Source organism: Xenopus tropicalis, chromosome 3 (assembly GCF_000004195.4).
Source record: "Xenopus tropicalis strain Nigerian chromosome 3, UCB_Xtro_10.0, whole genome shotgun sequence".
NCBI lineage: Eukaryota > Metazoa > Chordata > Amphibia > Anura > Pipidae > Xenopus > Xenopus tropicalis.
The window spans coordinates 133,741,725-133,764,807 of NC_030679.2; the positions used below are offsets into that span (position 1 = coordinate 133,741,725).

General features: G+C 40.8%; 1 long non-coding RNA gene across 1 annotated transcript; it reads right to left on the bottom strand.

The window, feature by feature from the left end:
• Window positions 1-349: 349 nt before the first annotated feature.
• On the bottom strand, window positions 350-11,488 carry LOC116409800. The gene is made up of 3 exons (XR_004222080.1): window positions 11,380-11,488; window positions 7,502-7,534; window positions 350-380 (listed from the first exon to the last, which is right to left on the bottom strand). It is a non-coding gene; the product is annotated as an uncharacterized LOC116409800 (long non-coding RNA).
• Window positions 11,489-23,083: the final 11,595 nt, after the last annotated feature.

The window sequence follows — 23,083 nt, forward strand, 5'->3', positions numbered from 1 at the left end:
AGCCCATCACTAAATGGCGGCTCAAGGGAAAGGATGTAAAAGGGCAATATTTACTGATATATATATTCCAGTTTGGGAGATTCTTTAATAGGTCATTTAGCATAATATAAACTGTTGGTTAATTATTCATTCTGGGGTATAGTTTTCCTTTAAATCATATAGTTCTTTGTTGCTAGGCTCAGTATCTGGTTGTAGGGCCATATCAGACAGTGGAGGGTGTAAGAATGATTCACTAACACAGTAGTCACTTCATCTCCTGATGTCCCAACTACTGGGTGCACCTATAATGGCTGCCTTGTTTGCTATCATAGTGCTTAGAGTCCCACAGGACTTACCCAGTGTCTGGTTTATTTGTGTTAGAAAGTTGGCTTTGTCCTTATCTGCAAAGAATGAACAGAAATTAGTAGAGTTTAGTAGAGACTGGTATGATCATAGCAATAACTCTACTGATATTTGCCTCCCCTGATAGGCTGAGCACTGGGTCATTCAATTTCCTGTATGGTCATTGCTTTAAAGTTCTGTGGCCATAGGTGGATATTAATAAAGACTTGGAGAGACTGAACCTGTAAAGGTACCCTACCTTGTCTGCAATATTGTGCTGTACAATGTTCTAACCAGGTCCAGATTGGGATACAAAATAGACCCTGTCATTTCAAGTATACAGAGGCCCAAACAGCCCTCCATTCCCTAAGTAGAGAGTAAGAGAAGGTGTGGAGCATAACGTATTCATAATAATCACCCTGATATTTATTTACCATAGCTGTATTGGAACAGGTAGGATTTTTGTGGTATATTGGAGCTGAAGGAATTATTCGCTTTGCAAGGTTTTGCATAGCTGTAATGAACCTTGGATTCATGTAAAACAGTAAAACTTTTGTGTCTGTAAGAGTTAGTCTTACTAGGAAATAATAGGAAAACAGAGTCTGGGGTGGCAGGAATATGAATTCTATTGGGCTTATGGGAGATACTGTTTATTGTTGGGGGCATAAAAAGTTTTAAAACTGAGTCTGATATAAGGAACGGGCCGGCTGAGAGGTGACAGAAAAGCCAAGAGAAGATCTGTGGGACAGAAAAATGGCATACTGGGAGCTGAGTGTGAGTATGGCATTAATGTAACATTAAGTGCTCATACAGAGGGGCCTCCTAGTTGCTGGGTGTATTGTCAGGTCATGGGGGCAAATCCAGACAGTAAAGGGTGTAAGGAGATTTTTTTGTAAAAAAAGGTTTTGTCAAAAACTATGTTCTCTGCAAAGGTTCTCTACAAAATATCTGTATGTAGCGATATGATGCATAAAGTGGAAGTGTCTGAAACTGTGTGTGTTTGCGTGTGAGTTGTATATGAAAGTCCCAAAAAACGTGTGTGGGAGTGTATGTGAGTGTGTGTGAGTGTGTGTGTGAGTGTGTGTGTGTGTGTGAGTGTGTGTGAGTGTGTGTGTGTTGTATGTGTGTGTGTGTGTGTGTGTGTGAGTGTGTGTGTGTGTGAGTGTGTGTGTTGTATGTGTGTGTGTTGTATGTGTGTGTGTGTGTGTGAGTGTGTGTGTGTGTGTGTGTGTGTGTGAGTGTGTGTGTGTGTGTGTGTGTGTGTGTGTTGTATGTGTGTGTGTGTGTGAGTGTGTGTGTTGTATGTGTGTGTGTGAGAGTGTGTGTGTGTGTGTGTGTGTGAGTGTGTGTGAGTGTGTGTGAGTGTGTGTGTGTGAGTGTGTGTGAGTGTGTGTGTGTTGTATGTGTGTGTGAGTGTGTGTGTGTGAGTGTGTGTGTGAGTGTGTGTGTGAGTGTGTGTGAGTGTGTGTGAGTGTGTGTGAGTGTGTGTGAGTGTGTGTGAGTGTGTGTGTGAGTGTGTGTGTGTGTGTGTGTGTGTGTGTGTGTGTGTGAGTGTGTGTGAGTGTGTGTGAGTGTGAGTGTGTGTGAGTGTGTGTGAGTGTGTGTGAGTGTGTGTGTGTGTGTGTGAGTGTGTGTGAGTTGTATGTGAAAGGGAAAGTGCCTGAGAATGTGTGCGTTTGAGTCCAGACCTTTTTATGGAATACACTTCCCCCATCCATGACACATTCCATATGCTATCATCACCTTCCAGATTTAAGATACAATGATATGAACGGATGTGTTAACAGCCAAGTCAGGAGAAGGGAATAAATGAAACATCATTTAACCCATTCAGGCCTGGTTTATAACCAGTTTTCTGTTTGCAGTACTTATATGTATCAGGTCCTGAAGCTTTGTAAACCTGTCTAAATATTTTGTGGGCAACGAAATTGGTTGCTGCTCCACTAGGTCTTTGTTTTGAGCAGTGGAAGGAATATATACCCCCTTTGCTTTATTTTTTATAATGAAAGGGTAGAATCCCAGTCTTTATACTGTACAAAGAGTATGAAACAATATTCCATTCATAGTAAGTAAATATGTGAATGAAGGCATGTAGTAGCGATATAGCCATTAATCAAAAAGACAGCTGTTCACAAAACTACAAAATAAACGTAAATGCAAGTTGTGGTTTTGAATGTTTGCTTCCTTGTGGTTTAGATGCTATAAGGGCAATATGGAATGGGCCTTATGACTGCAATGCAGTAGAAATAATTCTCATATAACTAAGTATTGGTGGCAAAGATGAAACTAAATAACCTGGTAATACACAAATTACCTTGGTTATTGGGTGAAGACACTGCAACCTCCTGTAGGAACAGTTTAACTATAAATTATTTCCAATTTATTCTGCATGAAATCTAAAAGAAAATAGCAGTTTGTTTAACCTTTTTACTGCCAACGACGTATGGGATACGTCGTGGCAGTAAAATGGCTTAAATGCCAACGACGTGTTCCCATACGTCGTTGGCATTTAAAGGCTGCTCTCTGCGGAATGAGCCGCCTCTGCAGAGAGTTTCTATCGATGACAGCCCCCCTGGGCAACGTGCCAGGGGGGCTGTCATGAGGGTCCTGCGAAGCGATCTGTCGCAGGACCCTCCAGGAAGCAGCAGACGCGATCGCATCACGTCTGCTGCTTCCTGCTTCCCCCCCTAGTGCCGGTCCACTGTAGGAGGAGGCAATCGGGTCTTCAGGACAGGTAAGGAGTTTTTTTTTTTTTTGCATTTACACACTTACACACACTTACATACATTTATACACACTTACATACATTTATACACACTTACAGCACACATTTTAGCAGTTTGTTTTTTTTCATTTTTCACACTTTTATACACATATTAACACTTATTTACACTCATATACACACTTACACACTGTCACACAACTTTTACACATGTATACACAAACACTAGTCCAGGTTGAAAGTGTGAGTTAAGTTAATGATAGCATGTATGGAGATGTTTGTATTTTATCAGTTTTGGACCAGATTGTTGAGTTGAAGTGGGAGTCATTGTGCATGTCGTTTTCGATTTGGCCCCAAATAGTCAGTGATCTCCAGGACCAAGTTAGAAGTTGTCTTAAGTGTGCAGTTTCATAGTATTTTTTATTTTTGTAAATTGGGGACACCCAGTCCACCGTGCCTAGTCGCTGTCATGATTACTGATTTGGAAATTCTGTGTCTGCTGGAGTTCCAAATAAATTTATGGAATAAGGCCTGGATGACCTTTAGTATGCTAGCTGGCATTGTCACTGGTAGTGTTTCAAAAAGATAGAGACATTTTGGCAATATGGTAATTTTTAAGGCTGTTATTCTTTGAAGCTAAGGTCAAATATCCAATCATGAGCTGCAGGGATATGGGTCCTTAGATAGGTGATAGAGTCTGTTTTCCATTTATAGTTGAAATTTGTTTTAAGAATAGTTTTTTTAGGGATATTTAATGGTAAAGCTTCTGTTTTGTTCAGGTTTAGTTTGAGAGAGATGATAGGGGACAACCTTGACGGGTTCCATTTAATCTTGGGATAGGTTTTCCAGATTGGCCTGGTACTTTTAAATAAGTTGTAGGAATGCTGTAGAGGTTGCGTAGAGCAGAGAGATAGGGGCCTGTAAGATTTAAATGTTTTAGTAATGTAAATAAATAGGGCCAGTTCAATTTATCAAAGGCCTTTTCAGCATCAAGGCTTAAAATTAGGGACGGGGTTCCTTGTCTCTGGAGTATGCCTAAAAAAAAAGTTTTATTGCCATTCTGGATAGTGTATTCTCCAATCTGGTCCAGAAAAGTGTGAAGGGAGCGCACGTATAAAGTGAAACAAAGATGAAACAAAAACAACTGATAGTGTAATAACGTTTTGAAACTTTGTTCAAATAATTAAACCAATCACCTTGTTGTATGTGAAACAAATTACTATATCCACCACTGTGTGTAGTGACTCAAAAGGCTCACCAGAGGGCGATGAAGTCAAGCTCAACAGTAGGAGACCAGGTTAGATGTAGGCAAATCCCCAGTTCAAACGGAAAGAGGAAAAAACGCCAAATAGTGCACCGCGCAATACCTTTTGTATGTTATTTTAGTGCTTTTATTATATTTTCTGTGATTTTTAGCCATTTTATTGCATTTTTAGTCATGCATAGGTGTTGTTCACTTGATTAAAACTAATATGCCCAAGCTAAAATTCTCAAACTGTGATTCTGACAGCAGATTTTTTTATGGATTTTAGTGATTTTATAGCATTTTGCATCAATTTGGGTGCCTCTGTACGCCACATAGTTTGGTAAATCTATGCATACTGGGCATCAAACTGTTCAGCAGACCTTTAGAAGGTTTTATGTTGATATGTTATGAAATGTGGGGTATATAATGAGGGAAAATGCAAGCTTTGTGATGATTTTCAGAAATTTAATAAAAATCTTTATATTTAGCATAGCTTTTTAGTTTGGTAGTTTGCAGTAGAAAGATGTATTTACCCATTTTTGTTTTGTCAGAATGTGTACTTTTGTAAAATATATGGTTTTCTAGGGTCTCTGTACTGTTAGGGGGTCTTATGGCACATAATACACATGTCGGGAGCTTATATTGCAGGGTAGAATCAGTTAACATGTGCTTACACAGTGAAAATAGCTTCTTGCAGCCCCAGGTGCCCAAAACGTTGCCTTTGGCACTTGAGTAAAGATTCACATTTTTATATTGCAGGGTATGCAATTTGTTTGCTTTTTTTGTTCCTTTTGGGGTCTCTAAATACCATATACTTTGGTGATCCTATGCATAATGGGCATCAAACTGTTCTGTGGACCCTTGGCTTTCATATTAATTATGTGTTCTCTTAGTAGCTAATGTTATGTGGGAGATAAGGTGCTTGAAAGTGGAAGGATGCAATTTTCAGGTATTTCATCACAACCCCCAAATTTGGGAAAGCATTGTGACTCTGTAGTTTGGAGTAGAAAGACATGGGTACCAATTTTGAATTCACCCAAATGTGTAATTTCCAAAAATATATGGTTTTGGGGGGGGTCAATGTGTTTTTTTTGTGTTTTTACCCCACAAAAATGCAGTAAATGTGTTGAATTTTCAGTAGTGAGATCTCCAGGGCAATTTGTATGCACTAACTTTATTTTGGGACTCTAAATGCCAGATACTTTGCTAATCCTATGTACAATGGGTATCAAGCTGTTCAGTGGACCCTTGGTCCAACCCTTTCATATTTAGGATGTGTTTTCTTGGTACCTAATGTTATGTGGTTATGTGTTATAAGGTGTTATGTGTTATAAGTGTATATGTGTTATGTGTATATGTGTATATATGTATATATGTGTATATGTGTTATGTGTTATGTGTATATGTGTATATGTGTTATGTGTATATGTGTTATGTGTTATATGTGTTATAAGGTGTTATGTGTTATAAGGTGCTTGAAAGTGAAAGGTTTGAAAAGATTTTCAGGTATTTCATCAAAACTGCCAATTTTTGAAAAGCATTGCAACTCTGTAGTTTGGAGTAGAAAGACATGGGTGCCCATTTTGAATCCATTTGAATGCGTAATTTCATAAAATATATGGGTTTTGGAAAGTGAAAGTATTTTTTTTATCCCACAAAACAATGCAGTAAACGTGTTGAATTTTCAGTAGCTAAAGAGAAAAGGGAATCATTTAACCATTAAATAAACCCAATAGGGCTGTTCTGCCCCCAATAAGGGGTAATTATATCTTAGTTGGGATCAAGTACAGGTACAGTTTTATTATTACAGAGAAAAGGGAATCATTTAACCATTAAATAAACCCAATAGGGCTGTTCTGCCCCCAATAAGGGGTAATTATATCTTAGTTGGGATCAAGTACAGGTACAGTTTTATTATTACAGAGAAAAGGGAATCATTTAACCATTAAATAAACCCAATAGGGCTGTTCTGCCCCCAATAAGGGGTAATTATATCTTAGTTGGGATCAAGTACAGGTACAGTTTTATTATTACAGAGAAAAGGGAATCATTTAACCATTAAATAAACCCAATAGGGCTGTTCTGCCCCAATAAGGGGTAATTATATCTTAGTTGGGATCAAGTACAGGTACTGTTTTATTATTACAGAGAAAAGGGAATCATTTAACCATTAAATAAACCCAATAGGGCTGTTCTGCCCCCAATAAGGGGTAATTATATCTTAGTTGGGATCAAGTACAGGTACTGTTTTATTATTACAGAGAAAAGGGAATCATTTAACCATGAAATAAACCCAATAGGGCTGTTCTGCCCCAATAAGGGGTAATTATATCTTAGTTGGGATCAAGTACAGGTACTGTTTTATTATTACAGAGAAAAGGTAATCATTTCACCATTAAATGAACCCAATAGGGCTGTTCTGCCCCCAATAAGGGGTAATTATATCTTAGTTGGGATCAAGTACAGGTACTGTTTTATTATTACAGAGAAAAGGGAATCATTTAACCATGAAATAAACCCAATAGGGCTGTTCTGCCCCCAATAAGGGGTAATTATATCTTAGTTGGGATCAAGTACAGGTACTGTTTTATTATTACAGAGAAAAGGGAATCATTTAACCATGAAATAAACCCAATAGGGCTGTTCTGCCCCCAATAAGGGGTAATTATATCTTAGTTGGGATCAAGTACAGGTACTGTTTTATCATTACAGAGAAAAGGGAATCATTTAACCATTAAATAAACCCAATAGGGCTGTTCTGCCCCCAATAAGGGGTAATTATATCTTAGTTGGGATCAAGTACAGGTACTGTTTTATTATTACAGAGAAAAGGGAATCATTTAACCATTAAATAAACCCAATAGGGCTGTTCTGCCCCAATAAGGGGTAATTATATCTTAGTTGGGATCAAGCACAAGGTACTGTTTTATTATTATAGAGAAAAATGAAATCATTTTTAAAAATCTAAGTATTTCATTAAAATGGAGTCTGTGGAAGATGACCGTCCCATAATTCAGAGCATTCTGGATAACGAGTTTCTGGATAATGGATCCCATACCTGCACTGCTTTCCCTTTTTTACCAAGTGTTTTATACTGCTCAGTGTTATAATAATGTGTCTATAAGGCTATGGTATAGTACAGGGGTTGTTTGTTATGTCCTTATACTTTGATGTATGTATAATTATGAAGACAGTGTATAGAGAATACTCACGTTCCTGCTGTAGCTGCCGGCTCACTGTAGAATCTGGAAAGAGAAGATCAGTAACAGGTGAGTGAGCTGAATACTAGGGATGCACCAAGCGCAGGATTTGGTTTAGGATTCGGCCAATATTCGGTCTTTTTCAGCAGGATTCATATTCAGACGAATCCATGTTCCTGGGCAAACCATATCAAAATCCTTAAAATCATGTGATGTTTTATCACACAAACACAAATGTAACCTCTATTTCAGCTCAATAGCTGCCTTCCCGGACTAGTACCAGTAGAACATGGGTTACACTGTACTCTCTTACCCAGAATGGGCCTTCGCTAAGTGGAAGAGGAAGGTGAGGGTGTTGCGCAACTACACCTCTCTTGCTGCTATGCAGAAAAATGAAAACAGAGGGCGCCAGAGGTTCTTGCAAATAACAAAGTAATAAGTATTTATTGAACATCCACAGGGTTTACTCACAATACAGCTTCAGAGGCCAGTGGTACAGGCAACACATACCGAGTGTATATTCAGACTCACACTCTCCTGCGGGCAGACTGGCAGGAATCTCCCTTCACCTCTGCGACACACCCTGTAGTGGATCCCTCAGGGAATTCTCTATCCTGATTCCCTATTCACTGGGATCCCTTCACTACAGGCAATATGGCCTGGGAGAGCTATCTCCAGAAAAACTGCAAATCCTATGCAGGAGCTCAGAACTGCTCATTCTAGCTCAACCCTAACTGCCTTACACTCCTAGAGTGTACTATACAGGGGGCTACACCTGCCACTATCTAATGCCTCATTCACGGGGCCCTGTTCCCCGACTTCACTGGGCCTGGGCCCATGCCCTGGGCTCTCAGCACACATCCACCCTGTCCCTAAGGTGGAAGCAAACAACAGGAAGGTGCCACTCCTCTCCCAACAGTGGCAGGAAGTGGTCACCATACCTGCTAGCCAATAGCACACATGTTAATGAATTCACTTAGATACATTCCCTTCTGCCCAGCAACTAAGGGAACTGAACCTGTAGGGATTTAAAGCCATAGGGACCATTTAACCCTATGGGTCCCTACATTCACCCCTGGGAAAAACCCATTTCGTCCCGACAATGGGGTACAATATCAAACACATCACATTACCCACAGAATACCATAGTATCATATGACATCCTCTTCTGGTAGTCTCTCCAGAGCACTACCGGGTAACAATGGTCACTGAAAAACAAGCAAGGCAGTTCAAACATTGCAACATATCAACAGTGCAATCAATAACATTGGAGCAGAATGGGGTACCAGGCCTCCCCCCTATTCCAGTTCCTTTATCACCACTGACAGTCCTTCCAGAGCAGAAATCAGGGCAGACCTCAGTTCAGAGTCTTTGCTTTTTCCAACGGCTTGGAAGGGTCCCACCCAGCAGGGCATTTGGCATTGAGGGCATTTAGCAGCAAAATCACGCAGCTCCCTGGTGACCTCCGCATTGCACTTCCCACAGCAAGGAACCATGACCCTCCTGCCTTCACTGTCAGACTTCTGTATAAATGTGCCTCGCCAGACATACCGCTTGCCACTATCAGGCTTTGTTCCAAACGTGCCGCGCCAGATGTATCTCTGGCCCATTTCAGTCACTGGCACTTCCCCTGTGGCACCACCAGAAACTCCAGCCGGAGTGTACTTTTCCTCCCAGCCATCCCAGCGGGCATCCGCCATTCTGCGTGGGTATGGGCTTACGGCCTTCCGATGCACACAGAGTCACTGGAAAGATACTCTCACAGTCCCACAGCTTATGTGGGTACAGAAACAGTATGCAGCAGTCTCTCCTCAGCAAGGATTAGAGATTATGCGCACACCCAGGTACAGAGCAATCACCAGACATCCGTCTTCCTCTATTGCTTCCCACAAAATGGCGGCGATGACCTCACATCAGGGATTCTCCCTGGTCAACTCGCGCCAAAACTATTCACTCGCGCCAAAATATATGCACGCGAGACTTAAATGACAGGCAGTAACTGCAGCCAATGGGAGTAACGGCAAGAACCTCAGAACCCGAACCCACGGCCAATTACTTTGCGCCTTTCACGAAGTGACCAAGCACCTTTCTCTACTGCATCCAGCAGTGCCTGCGCTTGTCACAAAAATTTAAAGGAACATGCACCAGCAGCTTAACCTTCGAGCCCCACGCCTTTTGGGCGCCAAATGTAACACCTATTTCAGCTCAATAGCTGCCTTCCCGGACTAGTACCAGTAGAACATGGGTTACACTGTACTCTCTTACCCAGAATGGGCCTTCGCTAAGTGGAAGAGGAAGGTGAGGGTGTTGTGCAACTACACCTCTCTTGCTGCTATGCAGAAAAATGAAAACAGAGGGCGCCAGAGGTTCTTGCAAATAACAAAGTAATAAGTATTTATTGAACATCCACAGGGTTTACTCACAATACAGCTTCAGAGGCCAGTGGTACATGCAACATATACCGAGTGTATATTCAGACTCACACTCTCCTGCGGCCAGACTGGCAGGAATCTCACTTCACCTCTGCGACACACCCCGTAGTGGATCCCTCAGGGAATTCTCTATCCTGATTCCCTATTCACTTGGATCCCTACACTACAGGCAATGTGGCCTGGGAGAACTATCTCCAGAAAAACTGCAAATCCTATGCAGGAGCTCATGCTGCTCATTCTAGCTCAGCCCTAACTGCCTTACACCCCTAGAGTGTACTATAAAGGGAGCTACACCTGCCACTATCTAATGCCTCATTCACGGGGCCCTGTTCCCCGACTTCACTGGGCTCTCAGCACACATCCACCCTGTCCCTAAGGTGGAAGCAAACAAGAGGAAGGTGCCACTCCTCTCCCAACACTATACCAAAGTCAGGCAGGAAGTGGTCACCATACCTTCTAACCAATAGCACACATGTTAATGAACTCACTTAGATACATTCCCTTCTGCCCAGCAACTAAGGGAACTGAACCTGTAGGGATTTAAATCCATAGGGACCATTTAACCCTATGGGTCCCTACACAAACTTTAAATTTTTTCTCTTTAGTAGCTCAATTTGCACACGCAAATTCTGATTCTGATTCGGTTTGTAACAAATCTTTCACAAGGGATTTGGCCAAATCCCAAAATAGCGCAGGCCAACTGGAAACATTGGTGTATCTATCAACTCCCTGCTAGATAGGAACAGAATCTTCCATGTTTATGAAGCTCGCGTTTGTGTATGAACTTCAGGACAGTTTTGGCCAAAAGTGTATTACTCTCTGCTTGTATAAGTATTTTAGTTCTGTGCTAAGTCATTACTTTGTGCAAAGACACTGGGTTATCCAGTAGCAGCACAACTCTTGATTTATCTTTGTGGACAGATACTTTGCCTTGAAATAACAACAGTGGCCTTCAGCACCCCCAGCTTATTTTATTATATAGTGATGAGTGAGTTTTTTCACCAGGCATGGGTTCACTGTGAAATTCCGCATTTCCCCTTTGGCAACAGTTTTCACGACACTGCTGCAAAGATTTGCCGCAACACAAATTCACTGAGTGAGGAAAAAGTCGCAGTTGTGTCAAAAAAAGTTGCGGTCATATCAAATAAGTTGTGGTTGCGTCAGAAAAGTCACCGTTTCACCAAATAAGTTGCGATTGGGTCAAAAAAGTCAAAGTTGTGTCAAATAAGTTGTGGATGTGTCAAACAAGTCGTGCAATAGCTGTATTTCTGGGAATTTTTCAGCAAAGAGGCGGGACAGACTTGCTCATCACTAATTATGTACAGTATATTTTAAAATTAAAGATAAATCTATTAAGTGGGTCAAATTTTTGCAGCTGGCAAATGAGTCAAATGTATGATTTTGAAGAATAGGTAGTTACATATTACATATGTTATTGCCGCTGTGGGTGAAACTCACAGTATATAAACATGAGGCAGGTCAGGATTATCAGGAACATGAAGACAAGAACCAGCAGGGTCACCAGAACCATCAGGAGTCTCCTCTGTGTCCCTAATGTTTCACTTGCCTTCAGAGCTGAAAAAGAAATAGATACACCGACATATTAGTTATTGCTTCTGTTGGGAGAGAAATTCTGTGTTTTTGGCTTTTAAATAACATATATTTAATGGAAAGTTTTTCGGTCCAAAGTATCAGATCTTTGCAGAAATGCACTATGCGCAGCCTCACATCTAGGCACTGAGGGATGGGGAAAGGAGGAGGCCAAACACTGGGGCCTTTGGGCATCTAGTTCCAGTGATGCCATAATGATGATTATCTGCAAAGCTCACTGGAATTCAATGTTTTGGTCCTTTATGTCCCATAGAACTGAAGTTGGGGTGGGTTTAATATGTATTTAGCAACCAGAGAAAAATAAAAAGCTGACGATCAGCAGAAACAGCTGCCCATCATTTCACTAGTTAAACATATTCTAACTATGCTCCTTGTGTCATAACGGGGAAATAAAGGTATAATCACTGCTGGGTGCCAAAATGTTAGGCTGAAAACAAACTGCACTGGGGGGGGGGATACAGTTATCACTACATCCTCCTCTTCTTCTTGGATCTTGTTTACAGAACAGGACTAGTGCACAAGCTGAATGTAGAAGCAAAGAGCCGGCTTCTCACTAATCTGTGCAAATACACCCTGCCAGGGGCTGTAGACAGGATCACCGAAGAGGAGGAAGATGGAGACGTGACACACAAACAGTGGTACCCAGGGTTGGTGTCATTTTCAACCAACAGGAGCTCTGGCCCAGGGTCTCAGGTATGTGATTATAATAAGCCCAGTGAATCTGCCTTTCTTTCTCCTTTACAGAATGTTGCTCAATTAGAACATGACACATGAGGCTGAGGTATAGAGCTCCACAGACATCAGCACCATGCAAACACTGGCCCTACAGTGAGTTGTTATAGTAGGAAAACCACACACAGGAATACAGATTACCTTTTGGTGGGAGGTTTTCTCCTTTAGATTCTTGTTGAATCCTCATCATCTTCCTTGGTTCCTTAGTGCCAGGGAAATTTTCATATACATCATTGTCAAAATCACTTTGCCTTGTTCCTGGGTATTTGAAATAAAGTGTTATATTATTAGTTGAAGATGAGTTTCATTAAGAGCTTTAATTTCAGTTCTAGGTTGTAAGGAGGTAAAATAAAGAATGTGTTTATACATGTGTAAGCTTATGGTAAATTAGCCCTTCTGTTTACCACAAACCACACCTTATTTTACCCAGGATGACACTAGATCCTTCAGGTGTGAGCCCTCGCTTGATATGGAGGCCAGTTAGTTATGTGTTGTATCTCTAAAGAAATGGGCACCAGTGGTTTTTAACATTGAAACAATGAACTGTTTATTTACACAGCCACTTAGGAGTAATTACAGCACAGAATAGGTAGGTAGTAGCATCTCACAGAACAGACAGTACTCACGACAAATGGTCACAATGACTGTCTCCCCGGAGGGCACAATGGGTTAACTCCCAGCTTTTTGGTATTTGCTTCCAGTGGAACCTGGGTGATCGCTATCTAACCCTAGGTCTGTATACTGGTAACCCTACTCTGGGCAGTATAATATCCGGGATAATAATCCCTTGGCAAATCCTTGTGGGAGCTAGAAGCTGCTCACTAGCTAGCCCTGCCTGTCTATCACACCTAGTGTGACCTATTACAGGAGCTGCCTATTCTGTCTGGGCCTACCTATTCCCAGATTCCACAATATCTCTCCACCTGCTTGTTCAGACAGAGAGCTTCACAAAGAAGCGCTCTGCTTAGTGAAAGGTTAGGCCTAGAAGGATTGACTTAGATAAGGCAAATCCAGGCTAGTAGCATAGTGTAGAGCATGTGTTACATGCGACCCTTAATACTTAGGCATGGGCCTCCGCTATATGGGAGGAATAATATGGAGCTGAGGGTGTAGTTGAACTACAACTTGTTGAGGCTGTGTGGTGCAGTAGTAATAATGGACGCCAGAAAGGTTCTTGCTGATGAACTATTAACAGATTTATTGTCCAAGACACAGATGCATTCATATACTCACAAGCAGTTGATATAGAATGTCACAGTGGATAGTAGCAGTTGTGGCATACCGAGACAATGCAGCACACAATGGAGATAGACAGGGATAGTGACCAGGAATCCCAAGATGGATGCCCTTTACTGGAACGGATCCCTCCAGCCAACGGTGGTTCACGGGTAAAGACTAGCCTGAATCCTATGTCTTAACTGGGGTCCCTGCAGCAAGGCATACAGAGCCTGGGGTAGGCTAAACCCTTAATTATCTCCTATGTTGGAGCTACAGCTGCTCGTGCTAGATAGATCTGACTATGCTCACTTCTCCTAGAGAGTGCTATAAAGAAAACTGCTGTGCTTACTTGTTCCTCGTTCACGGGGCCCTGTCCCCGACTTTAGTTGTTCAAGGGCTTTTACTGGGGCCTTGCTGCACCCAGGCTCAGTGACTGATGCTTGAGAGCAGAGGCAGCCAAAAAGGAAGTCACACCCTCCTGCCAGACACTATATCAGTCTGCAGGGGGCGTGTATAACCAGACTAAACCTATAAGGGATAGTGTTAGAACTGTAACCTGAGTATAGAGGGCTCTGCCCAATAACAATAAAGGTGTGAAGAGGTAGGGAAGTAAAGCCATAGGGAGCTTAACCCTATGGGTCCCTACATATACTTTAGTAGTATGTGCTATTGGGTAATCCTATATAAAAAAAAACTGCCATTTTAACAATTAATGGTCGCCCCCTGGGATCATAGAATTCACAGTGCACACAAACAAGCCAAGGCACACATACATGCTAGGCCCCATCAGCCAATGAATGGACAGAATTCTGCCTTTTGCTCCCACACTACTTCCTGTTACAGTTAGAGTTGCATTATTTCCTGTCAGTTGATCTCTGAGGGAGCACACAGCCCATCACTAAATGGCGGCTCAAGGGAAAGGATGTAAAAGGGCAATATTTACTGATATATATATTCCAGTTTGGTGAGATTCTTTAATAGGTCAGTTAACATAATATAAACTAGAAAGGGAAGTTTGAGAACAAACTTCATGTTGGGTTGAAAAACATGAAGTCACTGAATGGGCTCTGCCCACTTTCTCTAACCTTGGACCACAGTTATACAGTAAAAACCACTGTGCAAAGTTTGGGGACCCTGGTTTTAATAGTGTCTGAATGGCAGCAACTTAAATTTCCCCACTGAAAGTCAACGACATCTGATTGGCGGTTGGTGGCCCCACCCCCTTTTTCTAACCTGGAACTGCAGTTACCCAGTGACTAACTCTGCGAAGTTTAGGGGCCCTAGGATTAATAGTTAAAGAACGGCAGCAATTAAAATTTAAACCAATAAAAGTCAATAGGTGAATTGTGATTGGTGGTTGGTGGCTCCGCCCACTTTTCTAACCTTGAGTCGAAGTCACACAGTGGGCACCCTGGCATAAATAGTGTGAGAATGGCAGCATTTTATATTTAAACCAATAAAATTCAATGGATGAAATCTGATTGGCTGTTAGTGGCCCAACCTACTTTTCCTATTTTTGAACTGCAGTCCCCCAGTGACCAACTTTGCAGATTTTGGGGACTCAGGCATAAAAATTGTAAGGGTGACAGCATTTTACACTTCACCATTGAAAGTAAATAGGTGAAATGTTATTGGCTGTTGGTGGCTCCGCCCACTTTTTTCTAACTTTGAATGGCAAATACCCAGTGACTAACTCTGGAAACTTTAACAACCCTGGAATTAATATTTAAATAATGACATCAGTTTAAATATAAACCAATGAAATCTAATGGGTGGAAATGGATTGGCTGTTGGTGGCTCCTCCCACTTGTTTGGGAACCCTGACATAAATAGTGTGAGCAAAGCAACATTTTAAATATAAACCAAAAAAATTCAATAGGTGAAGTCTGATTGGCTGTTGGTGGCTCCACCCACTTTTTAAAACCTAAAAATGCAGTCCCCTAGTGACCCTGGTGTTAATACTGTGAGAATGGCAGCAGGTTGAATTTCCAATTGAAAATCAATAGGTAAAATCTGATTGGCTGTTGTTGGCTCCACCCACTTTTTATAACTCTGAACTGCAGTTACCAGGTGACTAACTCTGCAAAGCTTGGAGACCTTAGTATTAATATTTAAAGAATGGCCGCAGTTTAAATTTAAACATATGAAGTCTATAGGTGAAATCTAATTGGTTGTTGTTGGCCCCACCCACTTTTCTAAACTTGGAACATAGTCACCTAGTGACAAACTGTGCAAAGTTTGGGGACCCTGACATTAAACATGTGAGAATGGCAGCAGTTAAAATATTCCCACTGAAAACAATGAAAGAAATGTGATTGGCTTTTGGCGGCCCCGCCCACTTTTTCTAACCTTGAGTACAAAGTCACCCAGTGACTGACTGTGCAAAGTTTGCATCAAACCAATAAATTTCAATAGGTGAAATCTGATTGGCTGTTGGTGGCCCCGCCCACTTTTCAAAACTAAAATTGCAGTCCCCTAGTGACCAACTGTGAAAAGTTTGGGGACCCTGGTGCTAGTACTGTGAGAATGGCAGCAGGTTGAATTTCCCCATTTAGAGTCAATAGGTAAAATCTGATTGGCTGTTGGTGGCTCCACCCACTTACAAAAATACAAAAAAACTTAAATGCGTAGTCACCCAGTGTCTGACTATGCAGTGTTTGGGAACCCTGGCAACAAACCAATAAAAATCAATAGGTGAAATCTGATTGGTTGTTGGTGCTTCCGCCCACTTTTCAAAACTAAAATTGCAGTCCCCTAGTGACCAACTGTGAAAAGTTTGGGGACCCCGGTGTTAGTACTGTGAGAATGGCAGCAGGTTGGATTTCCCCATTGAAAGTCAATAGGTAAACTCTGATTGGCTGTTGGTGGCTCTGCCCACTTTTCAAAACCCTGGTGTGTGGGGACCCTGGTGTTAATTCTGTGAGAATGGCAGCAGATTGAATTTCCCCATTGAAAGTCAATAGGTAAACTCTGATTGGTTGTTGGTGGCTCTGCCCACTTTTTCTTACCTTGAACCACAGTTACCTGGTGCCTAACTCTGCAGGTTGGATTTCTGCCAAGTCAATAGGTAAAATCTGATTCGCTGTTCACATCTCCGCCCACTTTTGGGCATCCAACAATCATCATATTTTCATTCAGGCTGAGCCCATGATGGTGCGATTCAAGTTTGGGGAGTGTAGCCTCAAAGCTGTAAGATTGGCAGCAGTTTCAATTTCCCCATAAAAGTCAATGGGTACAATATGATTGGCTGTTTTTGGCCCCTCCCACTTTGTGTTTTTAAAAAAAAAAACCTGAATGCATAGTCACCCAGTGACTGACTGTGCAAAGTTTGGAAAATCTGGCATCAAACCTATAAAAAACAATAGGTGAAATTTGATTGGCTGTTGGTGGCTCCGCCCACTTTTCAAAACTTAAACTGCAGTCCCCTAGTGACCAAGTGTAAAAAGTTTGGGGACCCCGGTGTTAATACTGTGAGAATGGCAGCAGGTTGAATTTCTGCCAAATCAATAGAAAAAATCTGATTGGTGGTTCACAGCTCCGCCCACTTTTGGGCATCCAATAATCATCCTATTTTCATTCAGGCTGAGCCCATGACTGTGTGATTCAAGTTTGGGGAGTGAGGCCTCGAAGCTGTAAGATTGGCATCAGTTTCAATTTCCCCATTAAAGTCAATGATTAAAATTTGATTGGCTGTTGTTAGCCCTTCCCACTTTGGGGTTGCTGCTTCATTCGGGGTGACCCCATGATTATGTTATTCAAGTTTGGGGGGTGTAGCTTCAAAGCTGTAAGAGTGGCAGCAGTTTGAAAATCTTCCCTGTCAAAGTCAATGGGAAAATTGGGGGGTTTGGAGCGGCGCCACAAAAAGACGGGGGGCTGGATCGCTTAGAAAAGCACAAGCAACCTGCTCTGCTATAGGGCGAAGATGTGTGGGGAGTTTGGGTGTTGTACCCCTAAAACTGTAGGAGGAGTAGCGTTTAGAAAATGGGGGGGCGCTAAGAATAAGAAGAAGCGGAAGAATAAGCTAAAGTCGAAGAACAGTATGTTGGGGTTTTCAACCCAACATAACTATCTGTTGGTTAAGTATTCATTCTGGGGGTATAGTTTCCCTTTAACTAAAGACAAGATGTGAACACTGGCTCCTCCCATTCCAGTGATGCCGGGGCTGAACTCCATAATGCAACAGGAGAGAAAAAACATTCTTTGCTTTTTTTTATTTTAAAAAAAAAAATTAAGAATGGATATTGATATGTTTAACAGAAATGATATTCACTTCATCTCCGCTATGATCTGATTTGCTGGGGATAGAATGTACCATCATTGCTTTAGATTTGGCAGCAGTGTAAAACTGGGTGTATTTTACCATCTGCTAATTTGGCAAGTGGATCTTAACCCTTTTTGATCCAGCCAACAATAATCTGGGCCAATGGTCAGATCATAATGTAGGCCTGGGGCGATCAGTTGGGAGAGGTTTATATCAATGCCCCAATCCACTTTTTGCTCAATAGCGTTTTTTTAAAAATTGCCTGAAGAGGGGTCTGGGGAGGTCAAACCAGCAGCTTTTATTGGCACCAATATGGCCACCTTTAGTCACCTGCTGACTGCTTGTATCAGTGCAGTCATCTCAATGGCTAGCCCAGTTAAAGTGACATCATCCTGCCCAGTTACAGGCAGGGGAGCTATCCCATTGGCTGTGAGGCAGAACACGTTCCTGAAGGTTGGTGAGCATTGAATGGCGAGCATTTGTTTGTGCGGTGGAAGGCAGGAGAATGCCGCCACAGGGAAGCACACAAACAAATGCTTGTGAATACGAGCCCTTAGCCCTGTGATTGCTTAGCTGTGCCTCTTTACCATTCTTTTACTATTTAAATTTACAAACTTTATTTATGTTCATGCCTCTGACAATTAGACAGGATATGGACTGATGCTTATTTAAGAAAAAATATCCCTGCGCATTGCACGCTGCCAAGAATCACATTGTTCCATATATTTTAAATGTGGTTAAAAACATAAATGTTTTATTTAACTTGGGAAATAAATAAATAAAACAATTCTTATTGACTTCTATTGAACCTTTTATAAATTCCGACTATTTTTGGTTCGTAAGAACATTGTTGAGTATATTTGTATTCACGGTTTTCTTATTTTTTCTTAAATTGTGAAAAAACGCAAACTCAAATTTTGATTAATCATTTTTGATAAATCATCCTTCAAAGCAGTGGGTGGGCCCTAGGTGGCACCGGCCTTACAGCTAGAAAACCCTGCTTTTGATGTACATTTTGACACAATCAGAATTCAGCAAGAAGTTAAACCAGATCCCAGATACAGTGCATCCCTGAAATATGGGCTTATCAATCAGTTTTTGAGTTTGTGAATTTTAGAGTTTTTTTTTTACTTTGAATAAACTAACAATTAAAAAAACCTCAAATGGTTATTTATTCAAAAATCCAAATATGAAAAACAAATTTAATTCAAATTCAAATACAGGTATGGGATCCCTTATCCAGGAACCCTTTATCCAGAAAGCTCCGAATTACGGAAAGCCCGTCTTCCATAGACTCCATTTTAATCAAATAATTCAGAATTTTAAAACTGATTCCCTTTTCTCTGTAATAATAAAACAGTACCTGTACTTGATCCCAACTAAGATATAATTACCCCTTATTGGGGGCAGAACAGCCCTATTGGGTTTATTTAATGGTTAAATGATTCCCTTTTCTCTGTAATAATAAAACAGTACCTGTACTTGATCCCAACTAAGATATAATTACCCCTTATTGGGGGCAGAACAGCCCTATTGGGTTTATTTAATGGTTAATCGAAGCTGCCTCCTTCCAGCTTTGTTTTGCCGGGACCCCACGACAGGCGCATGCCCAGTAGAGTGAAAAGCCGACTTCTCTGTTAAAGTTCCACTATTCACTCTACTGCACGAAGCAGGAAGGAGGAAGCGCTACAGGTACCCCGGGCTGGGACTGTTTTCTCCTAACAGGGGCACCAGCCCGGGGTACAAGGAAGGCAATTTAAGTCACTTGGGGGTGCCTAACATTTTGGCACCCCCAAGTGACTTAGCCTTTCCTTCTCCTTTAAGGTATGGAGATCCAAATTACAGAAAGACCCCTTATCCGGAATACCCTTGGTCCCAATCATTCTGGATAATGGGTCCCATACCTGTACCTGTTTTTGTGAGTTGAAAAAATGGCTTGAATTTTGCTTAGTACAACCCCCATTGATTTCTTATATGGACTCCTGAGCTTTAAGATGCAGTTTTACATTTGAGTTCTTCAAGTTTTTGCACTTATCAAACATTCAAGTTTTTGAACCGTAATTCGAATACTGGGAGTTTTAGTGCAAACAAAATCAAAGCGTGGAAAAAATTTGAATTCACCCCCATAGTTTATAACCAAATATTTATGGTTATAAAATAATTAAATTGAAGCTAAATGAAATGATAAAATAGTTGTGAGAGGAAACGTTGACTGCAAAGTGTTTATTGGGTTAGTTACTAACACTAACCGTTAGTGATTTACTGCTTCAGTTTCCTCTCACAACTACTTTATCATTGGGTAGATTCAATTTTGGAGATCAGCACAAGACCAACCAGAACCTTAAAGAATTGTGGGCGAGAGCAAACCGCTACTTCTTATGTTGAAGCTAAGGGGGGGCATTTACTAAGGTTCAATTTGTTTTTTCAGTTTGTCTTTTTTTTTTAAAAAAAATATAATTTTGTTGTGGGAAAAACATTTTTTTTAATGTTTTATAATGTACCAAATCGAAAACCAAAAATACACCATCTAAAAGCTGCTGAGATCAGGTTAAAGTCAGTGGCAAGTGTCCTTTTTACAACTGGAAGATCTTTCTTTGCTTTGTGGTTTTGGAGGATTTTTGATGCTTGCGTTTGTGCAACAATACGAAAAAGTTGCAGTTTTCATGGTTTTTCCTGATCTGTTTTGTAGTTTTAGATAAAAATGAGTTTAGTCATGCCTCCCCATGTGGTTACACAACTAAATCTATTTCTGTGTTTTTATGTGACTGGTGGTTCCCTCCTGCAAAGAAAGGTATGCTGTTTATACATAATCTTAAGTAAATTATAGTTACATAGTCATGTCCTCCCTGCTGTGCTGTTCTCTCTCCATATTAATGATACAGACATATTCCCATATAGATCTCTCTCATCCCAGTCCCTTGTTATATCCCTTACCTCTGTCCATCTTGTGCCAATGGATGGGAAAGTCTCTCTGCCCAGCTGAGTGGTTCCTTCTCTCCCATCCCAGTCCCTTGTTATACCCCTTACCTCTGTCCATCTTGTGCCAATGGATGGGAAAGTCTCTCTGCCCAGCTGAGTGGTTCCTTCTCAGTGTGGTTCTGCCTCCTACGTGCCAGATATAGTAGGTGCAGCCACTTCTGCTTTTTTTATCATGTCTTTGTATTTAATCTTAACATCGTACAACAAAAATCTTTGCAAGATGAAATGGCTGAATATTATTTTTATTTGTTTTTAGTGTATTTTTTGAGTACCATTTCCAGGCAAATATTACTGTGCTAGCACAATGTATTGCTTTTATTTGGGTGTAGTTTGGTGCAAAATACTGTATCAAATTATAATAGTGGGTAATGCAAATGACTGATTATTAAGCTTTGAGGCAAATTTAAGAAAAAAAATCTTTGTAGTTTAATAGTTTGGAGCAGAAAGTCATATTTGCCGATTTTTGTATTCTTTTGAATTGGTACTTTGCCACATAAATCTCAGAGAGGGAGATTATTTTGCAGCAGCCAGTGTCAGCTTTGAGGATTTCTTCTCTGTACTTTAATGTTGGGGTCACTGCATACTTTCATACTCCTATGCATATCGGGCATCACACTGGCATTCTTTATATTTATATTGCTTTGTAGGAGATAAGATACTGTTCATAGTAAAGTTTGGAGTAGGAAGACATTTTGCATTAATCAGAATGTGTACCTTCCATTAATATAGGGTTTTCTGGGGGCAACTTACTGATAGGGACTCATGGGACACAACATTTCTGAACATATCAAAGAATCTTAAGTGGAGGGAGAATAGTGAAATCACTAGAATAAAGCACAATAATGACTCCTGGGAAGGCTGAAAGGAAGTGGTTTTAACTTAAACCAACAACATTACTTACTATGGACTGGCCTGAAGAACACTAGTCAGCTCTGTCTGTTTTTCTGATCAGCTCACCATTTTTATTTTTACCGTTCTTTTATTCTTTTTTTTATACCACTACAGTATGAGGATTCTACTTTAGATAATAGCCAAATATAATTTACCAAGCAAACATTAAAGGGATACTGTCATGATTTTTATGGGGTACTTTTTATTTCTAAATTACACTGTTTATGTAGCAAATAATTCCCTCTGCCATTTAACATTTTATTCTTGAACCAACAAATGTATTTTTAGCTGTAATATTGGTGTGTAGGCGCCATCTCAGTGCATTGTGCCTGAGTCTGAGCTTTCAGAAGGAGCCAGCGCTACACATTAGAACTGCTTTCAGCTAACCTATTGTTTCTCCTACTCCCATGTAACTGGAGGAGTCCCAAGCCGGACTTGGATTTCTTACTATTGAGTGCTATTCTGATACCTACTGGGAGCTGCTATCTTGCTCCCTTCCCATTGTTATTATTATTATTAGCATTTATTTATGAAGCACCAACATATGCCGCAGTGCTGTACAATAAGTGGGTTTCATACATTGGACATACAGAGTAACATATAAAGCAACCAATAACCGATACAAGAGGTAAAAAGTTCTGCTGATCGGCTGCTGGGAGGGGGGGTATCACTCCAGCAGTAAAGTGTGACTGAAGTATATCAGAGCACAGGTCACATGGTTGTGGCACCCTGGGAAATGAAGGATATGGCTAGCCCCATGTGACATTTCAAACTTAAATATATGTTTTTGAAAAACAGATTACAATGCAGGATTCTGCTGGAGCAGCTCTATTAACTGATGGGTTTTGAAAAACAAAAACACGTTTTCCCATGACAGTATTCCTTTAAGAAAGTAATACCTACCTTACAACTAAAACAATGATTATAAGATCCAGTTCTGTTATGTGCTGTTTCCACCACCATGTACTCTCTCTGTTGTATTATTACCTGCTGTATAAAACCTTCATTACTGTTCCTGTATGTAAAAATACCCATAGTGTGCCTGCTCTGGAGCACATTGCCAATGGCTCTACATTTTACAAAAGGCAATAAAACTAAGACCCCATTGCCTGGTTCCTTCTGTCATTTATTTAATCACACTTCCATTCTATTTGCAGGCTAGAATACAGATACTTCAGATGTGCTAGGTACAATATTTTTGCCACATCCTGTCTGGCATTCATGTTTGGAAACCACATTTACTGGCTTTGTAACTGTACATGTAACACAAACTCAAACATGTCAGATATTATCTCGGTGCTAGAGGTTTGTGCCAAACGGAAATTCAGATTATTGCATACACTGGTATCATGTATCATGATTTCTTAAAGCTATTAAATTTAACCTTCCATGCCACCCCAGAACCTGATTTCCTGGGAATTACAATTGTATTTCTCAAAACACAGCAGTTTAAGTGGAACAAATGCCTGA